We start from the raw sequence: 7,076 nt of genomic DNA on the forward strand, positions 1-7,076 counted from the left end.
GGAATGTTTACCTTCAGGAAATCACAGAGAGGCATTTTTTCTGTCTAATATTGTGTAATGTAGCTACATCTATCAAGACAGTGAATATTGAAATGTGAGTCATTTACTCAGGAGTGCCTGAAGGGAGTCATTATTACTTTGCTTTATGTCATGAAACAGCTGCATTGATATTTTGACAAAATGAGCTGGAAAAGGAATTTAGAAATGAAAAGTGAATGCAAACTAGACCTGAAGAATATATATGAAGAATATATATATAGAGGTTTTGGTTCCAAAACACAAAAAACGCCATTAAAATAAAAGATTTACCACCAAAATCAGTATTGTATCAGAACAGTATTAAAAGGTAAATTCTTAATAAATATCAGCATTATCTGTTATTCTGTCAACTTTTCTCAATTTTTTTCCCAAAACTCAATAAACGCCACTCCTCCTTTTCTGCCGAATGCAATAAATCTGCTCAACAAATCACAGCGCACCATTCCACGCACTGTAAACAACAATGGCGGCGCTTTGAATACACACAGAATCCTAGTTTTCCTCATCTACTTTGTACTTCATGATCAACAAACAAACAAAAAAAATAATAATACTTTGATGGCATTGATAAACCTGTGGTGGTTTTCTGTGACAGGAAAGAAACTTAAGCCATCAAAATCTTATACGAGAGGCACTCAGGAGATGGAAAAATGCATTGACCCCATGCAGGGGATCTTATGAAAAACGTTACATTATTTTACACAAAGCCAACGAAAATCGAGCAGGACCAAAACATTTTACAGCTGATCGCTGTCAAAAAGTTCAGCGACAACGTCCCAAGTATAACGGCAGCAATGAAAGTGTTCTTAATAATATGACAAAGTGTTTTGATTAATGCCATTAATTTTATTCATATTTTTTAATCAGGATATACCACTAGTCAACAAAATGAATAGGGGTGTCCTCGACTAAGGATTTACATATTCGAATCAGAATTGTCGAATCTTTCCATAGTCGACCGATAGTCGAATCATCTATGTTTGTGTGCATGGGTTGGGAGGGGGCCAGACCAGGTACAAATTGGTACCTTTTATTTTCTTTCACAAGCAGCACACATAAACAACTTTCTGATAAAGTGACCAAAACTGTCTTTCAAGTAATAAATGAAGACAAAACTGACGATGCATTTATATTTTTTAAGGTAAAATGTAAGGCAACATTTGTTTAATTATTCCTCATAACATTTTAAAGCCACGATCTACAGAACATCACACAAAAATACATTTTGATAACTAAACCTAAAAAAATAACAAAGGTGATCCTGCCTTGGAAACTCCGGCTACAATTCAGTGTTTTTATTTAATTTGGAGATAGCGCGTCAAAGCAGTCATGAACAAAAAACCCGACAAATGAGAAATGACAAATAATTTGTGATTGTGACTGTAAATGATAAAAACTAATCTTTATATACAATTTATTAAACGTTAATTTATAACAAGAAAAACACTGAAATTAATGATTTTATAGACACTACGCGTTATTATTTAGCACAGAAATACCTGCTTCCTTGCTTTGCCTTTGATCATCTCTGTATTAACTTTAGATACAGAAAGACCGGATGATATTATTTATTTCAGGAATCTCTTTGCTATCATTTGAAAGTGAACACCGCCCGACCATAATATTAAATCACAAGAAAGACATTCGTGTCAGGCAGAAATAGGTTCGGTGCAGATACTAGTTTCCGTTTCATCACCGAAATTTAAAAAAACGGCTTACCTGTTTTGTTGTTTAACTTTTGACAAGATAACACCTTTGTTTTAAATACATTTAAAAACTTATACTCGTCGAAAAACATTCGTTTTTTAATGTTTAGTTTGATGAACTCCTAAATATGAGACGCAGAGCACCTAGCCAGTTCGGCTAAATTACATGCGCAAGCATATCCAGCACGCAACAGCGCAACATCCATACAACGAAAAGCTATCCAAAATGTACATACTTAAATTAGATCAGAATTTACGTTTATAATAAATACAATTTTTAAATAAAATAAGGTCAGAAGTAACAAAGTGCAGGACAAATATGCAAAATGCCTCAAGTGCACAGAAACAAAACACAAGCCACATAATCAGATAACCCAAAGTCATTCATAAATAAAATAAAATATAGAAATTATTAAAAGAACATAAGGCATAATATAATTTGCCAGCTTTGTCTTTTAAATGTGGAAACAAAGAGGCAATGGTTTATTAACATAGAAACCTATTACACAGCAAAATCACCAGTGTTAAATTTTCAGGGATGGTGTTAAATACACAGTGTTGATGCTGTTTTAACACTATCTGGTAATAAAATAACACTGCCATTGCTAGGCCAGTGTTATATTCACGATAGTGTCAGTGTTAAACAAGGGTGTTATCAGATTTCACTCTGAGCGGTGTAAATTAAGCCACGCCTCCACTAAACATATCCTGTCAGGGATTTTACCGCCATTTTCTTTCACAGGAGGACTGAAGAGATCAGGTAAATCAGTCTCATAATATTCACATGGTTTAGCTAAATTAAACTGTTATTTCTCTGTCTGACTCTACAGCCATATGCCAAAAAAACCTAAATAAGATATTTTTCCCATTTTATTTCCCCTTTGTTCGTTATTTGGTTCAGTTTAATCAGAGCTACCTTGTGTTACGTTGTTCCCTTGTTAGTTTAGTATAAAGTTAAATTGCTAGCTAAAAGTTTTAACCAATAAGGATAATATTAACAGGAGATATGAACGAAAGAATTGAACCATGATAAAACGCGACATGCACTACAAATTGAAGGTATGAAATTAAGTTAAATGAAAGCTCGTTTATTCACCATATGATGCTCGTTATAAGGTAGTCAGTTAACGAGGTCGTTAACATGCACGTGAGTGCACGGATATCGGTTAATTATTCAAATTACTGAAAAACACGGAGAAAACCGCAACCGCATCGTCATGTGTTTTTCTAAGATGTATGCAAACAGGGGAAATATTGCCAAACCAACAATTAATTTGACCAAAACCTCACAATATATCATCATTTGTATGCATTGTGTGTTGTAAGCTTTTCGTGGCGCTAGATGTCAGACAGATGCAAATGGCAAATACATACGAAAGTGTAAAACGTGTATGGCGAACATTTGTTTTTTTCTGTCATTATAGATGCTAGTTTGGTGAAAGTTCACACTGAGTGCTTCAAATCATTCAGAAGAGATGCTGTTTTTAGGGCAGTTTATTAAAGAAGACCTGACATGGATGACTTCCAATGAGAAACGACTGCTAATACTTATATGAATTCATTACAGAAGGTAAGTTTATATATTTATACATATAAATCATTTTATTTGACATAACTGAACAGTTAACCAATCTTTTTAGTATATGTAGTTTTGTACATATTATTATTATTATTATTATTATTATTATTAATCTGGAAAGAAACTCGCATGACCTGCTGCCAACTTTAATAAAAATATATTATCTTCTCATACATCGTTTTGCTATTGTTGTCATATTAAATAGCAATTAAATTGATGACTATTTTGAAAATGTATAAATGAAGATTCATATTGTCTTGAGTGCTGTTTTTAATATAAAAAGAATGTTCAGTTTTCAGAGTCTTTATTGTCATTTTTGTGATAGGACCCTACCAGACTATATTTGAATACGGCATACCCATGAATTCTGGAACTGTTATTCCTTAACCCAGTTTGGAGGATAAGAGCTTACCAACTAGTTATGTGAGTACACACAGTACATTTGTACTGTACACTGTCTCTAACATGATTTATTATACTGAGATGATTTTGATTCAAATAACGGTTAAAACTGCACCCTTTTTGGAATTTTCTTGACTCTTTTTGTCTTTGAAAATCTACAGAAATATGCTGAGGTGATGTATTGCAAAATAGCCAACATACAACAATATGGATGACCCTCTGTCTTGTCAACAGGAGTTTAAATATGGTAAGTGTATATGGGTTTGCTACTTTTACGGTTTTAAAGTTTAACTGTATACTCATGGTGTTTAAATTCTGTTTTGCTAGGACGGGACAGTTATGTGGCAGCTCTTCCCTGGCTCATTCACCTCTTGCCTTTCATTTGTGAAAGGAAGAAAGAAGAAAGAGGGTCAATGTGCAACTGAAGCTACTGATTGTGCTGTGTAAGTTTTTTAGTATTTTGTTCTAGTTATTTATTCAGCAGTTAGTTTGCTTGCATTGTTCACCCCATGTAAATGCATACAAGTTCATAAATACACATCAAATACATTCATCAAATACAATCTTTTAAAACACTTAGGTGATGAGCATCAATCCATGCTTTGAGGGGGATGAATCAGCACAGCCCTGCCTGCTCTGCGTTGGGAACAGAAGTTGCATCCAGAATTTTTGCATCATTCTGGACCAAAAAGCCATTCCCTCCATGATGAAGACCACTGATGCAGCCTTCCACTACATCATGAGTAAAACAACTACAGAACTAAATACCAGGTTGGAACGTATTTAAGAAAAATGAAACGTCTTTTGAATTGAAATGTCTGTTTTGTTATGGAAAAATCTTTAGTATTGTGAAGGATAAGCATTTCTGCCTGCCAGTAAGGTAATTGCAGTGTATTTTAATCTTCAAGTTTTGAGTAGGGTGGCTAATTTTTTTTTAACTCTCATTTGATTTATTAAAGACCTTATAATAAGTGGTTTTCATGTCACTGCGCTGTGGTATAAGATAACTTTCATTATTCCATACTGTATTCTGTTTCTAATTGTAGCTGAGGTATTTAAATAAGCAGTGTTAAATGCAAAGTGTTGTGTGTATCAATGTAAATATTAAATGTGAGGTACTTTAATAAAAAGAGGTTTTGCAATATTTCTTGTCATTTGTCTTTTATAGAAACAACCCATTAGCAACAAAAGTGGCTATTAATCAGTATTTTAACACTTAACATTGTTGAATTCACATTACACTGGTGTTGACCTTAAATTAGGAGTGTTAATTTTTAACACTGTATTTCTGTGCCAACACCAGTGTAGTGTGGAAACAACAATGAATAGTGTTGAACAAAGTGTAAAATTTAACAATATTGAGTGTTAAATTAACATATAATGAGTGTTGTTAAATTAACACTACACTTTTGACTAAATTAACACAGTGTAGTGTGGACACATATACACACTTTTCCAGTGTTAAATTTGACACCCTGGGTGTTATTTTAACACCAGTGATTTTGCTGTGTATGTACGTGTAGCCCGGACACAGGGGTTCTTGGATTTATAAACGCATTTTAAAAATATTTATTGAAAGCTGCTACTTCACATTTTATTTGCAGCATTATCATAATATGCAGTATATTAATATATTGTGAGAAAGATGTTATATGTAAAATCAGATAATGTGTGCACCCATATACGGCCAAAATTAAATGATCCTCATTTTATAACACATCTGCGACGATTCGACTGTGAGATTGGTAGTCGAATCAGGCTTCTCCTATCGATGCATCGAATCTTCGACTATTCGGGGTCACCCCTAAAAATGAATATAACATGGCAAAGATAAATGCACATTTATATATTGATTCAATAAATTTATAACATTTTGAAAAAAAACTAAGATTTATTGCATTTTGCGAAAAAATTATCAGTTTTTAAAATAAATCTTTGAAAAAAAAATGATGGATTTGAATTTTTTATGTTATTATAACCTAAAGATGCTATGTGAAAGTTTTATAACAGAAAATAGTGGTTTTCATCTTGTAACTTTCTTGGTATAGAAAACAAATTTTTAACAAAATTAGTCAAAATGTATTTTTGCACTTTGGAACCAAAACACACATATATATTACGACTTTATGTTGTGGCTACCTAGCTTCACTATGCGTTCTGAAAGGGAGGGGTGTGAGCTCTGAGTTTCACCGTTAGACGCCTGTTAAAAAACCTACACAGTGGATCTTTAACTAAATCTCACCAAATAGCCCTGCTCATTTGTACTGTAATCTCATTGGTTGCTCGCATAGTAATTGTACATTAAACAGAACAAATCTGCTCATGGGTTGTAATTGTGCAATATGCACATCCTGATAATAACGTAATTGCTACCATTAAAAGAGAACATCCCTTTTCTCTCGCCGGAGGCAGTGTTTTCCTCACAGGTCTCTTTGATGCTGGAGCCCCTTTGGCAGCAGGATGCATCCAGTCTTGTACCATCTCTCCTGTATCTAACCTCTTTCTCTCTCTAACCAGTATTATTTCAGATGAGAGAGCAACAAAGGAAGTAAGAAGTAGCTTTGCCCACCCTTTAATGAGGCTCTGGAAAAATGGTCTTCTCAAATCAGATCCTTCCACCTGTGTGATGAGAAGGAGGTCTGCCTTGCCGATAACGAATAAAAAATGAAGCCGCTCGCTGTGGAAGAGGAGCTCAGGTGGAGATGAAGGGTTCGGAAATAGCGCTGGCTTAATCATGCACCCAAGAACAAATACAAGCTACTTTCTGACTCACCGAGTCATCCTGCAAACTTTTTCCTTATTCACTCCTTCTGTACAGTATCTTAAACTTATTTCACACTGCCTTGCTCGCAGCCATTTAGATTTTTCTTCAATGCTTTCACATAAAATATTCAGTTAATGTATGATACATATTTTAATAGACAATTAAAAATTAGGGCTATCGGTTCAGTGTGTCATTTTGGTCAAATTATTTATTAAAAATTATGTGATAAAAAATGATGCATTAAATAATGCACACTAATGTAAATTTCATCACTTAGAACTTCTTTACAAATTTAGGGGTTGTATATAGCGGTTTTCCAGGGATTAGCTCAAAGCAGGACTAGGCCTTAGTTTAATTAGAAAAATTAACTTGTTTTAACAAACATGCCTCACTTAAAACATGAATTGTGTGCATTTTGAGGCAATACAAAGGGCACTGATGTATTTTAAGATATGTCAGTGCAAGTTGTTTTTCATTTTGGACAGCACTTACATTTATTTTAGCCTATGACTAGTCTAATCCCTGTCCGGGAAACCGCCCAAAAGAGTTTGTTTACTGTATTCTAGTGAACACAAAAGAATATATT

At 33.9% G+C, this 7,076-nt stretch overlaps 1 long non-coding RNA gene across 2 annotated transcripts; it reads left to right on the plus strand.

Annotated features, from left to right (window-relative positions):
• The first annotated feature begins 2,285 nt into the window (after positions 1-2,285).
• LOC135789274 (uncharacterized) lies at positions 2,286-5,228 on the plus strand. Of its 2 annotated transcripts, XR_010547522.2 has the most exons (6): positions 2,286-2,505; positions 3,170-3,315; positions 3,650-3,747; positions 3,888-3,973; positions 4,054-4,169; positions 4,307-5,228. It is a non-coding gene; the product is annotated as an uncharacterized lncRNA (long non-coding RNA). The 2 variants fall into 2 exon arrangements; XR_010547520.2 differs by lacking the exon at positions 2,286-2,505 and having other exon boundaries at positions 3,066-3,315.
• Positions 5,229-7,076: the final 1,848 nt, after the last annotated feature.

Source organism: Paramisgurnus dabryanus, chromosome 13 (genome assembly GCF_030506205.2).
Source record: "Paramisgurnus dabryanus chromosome 13, PD_genome_1.1, whole genome shotgun sequence".
NCBI lineage: Eukaryota > Metazoa > Chordata > Actinopteri > Cypriniformes > Cobitidae > Paramisgurnus > Paramisgurnus dabryanus.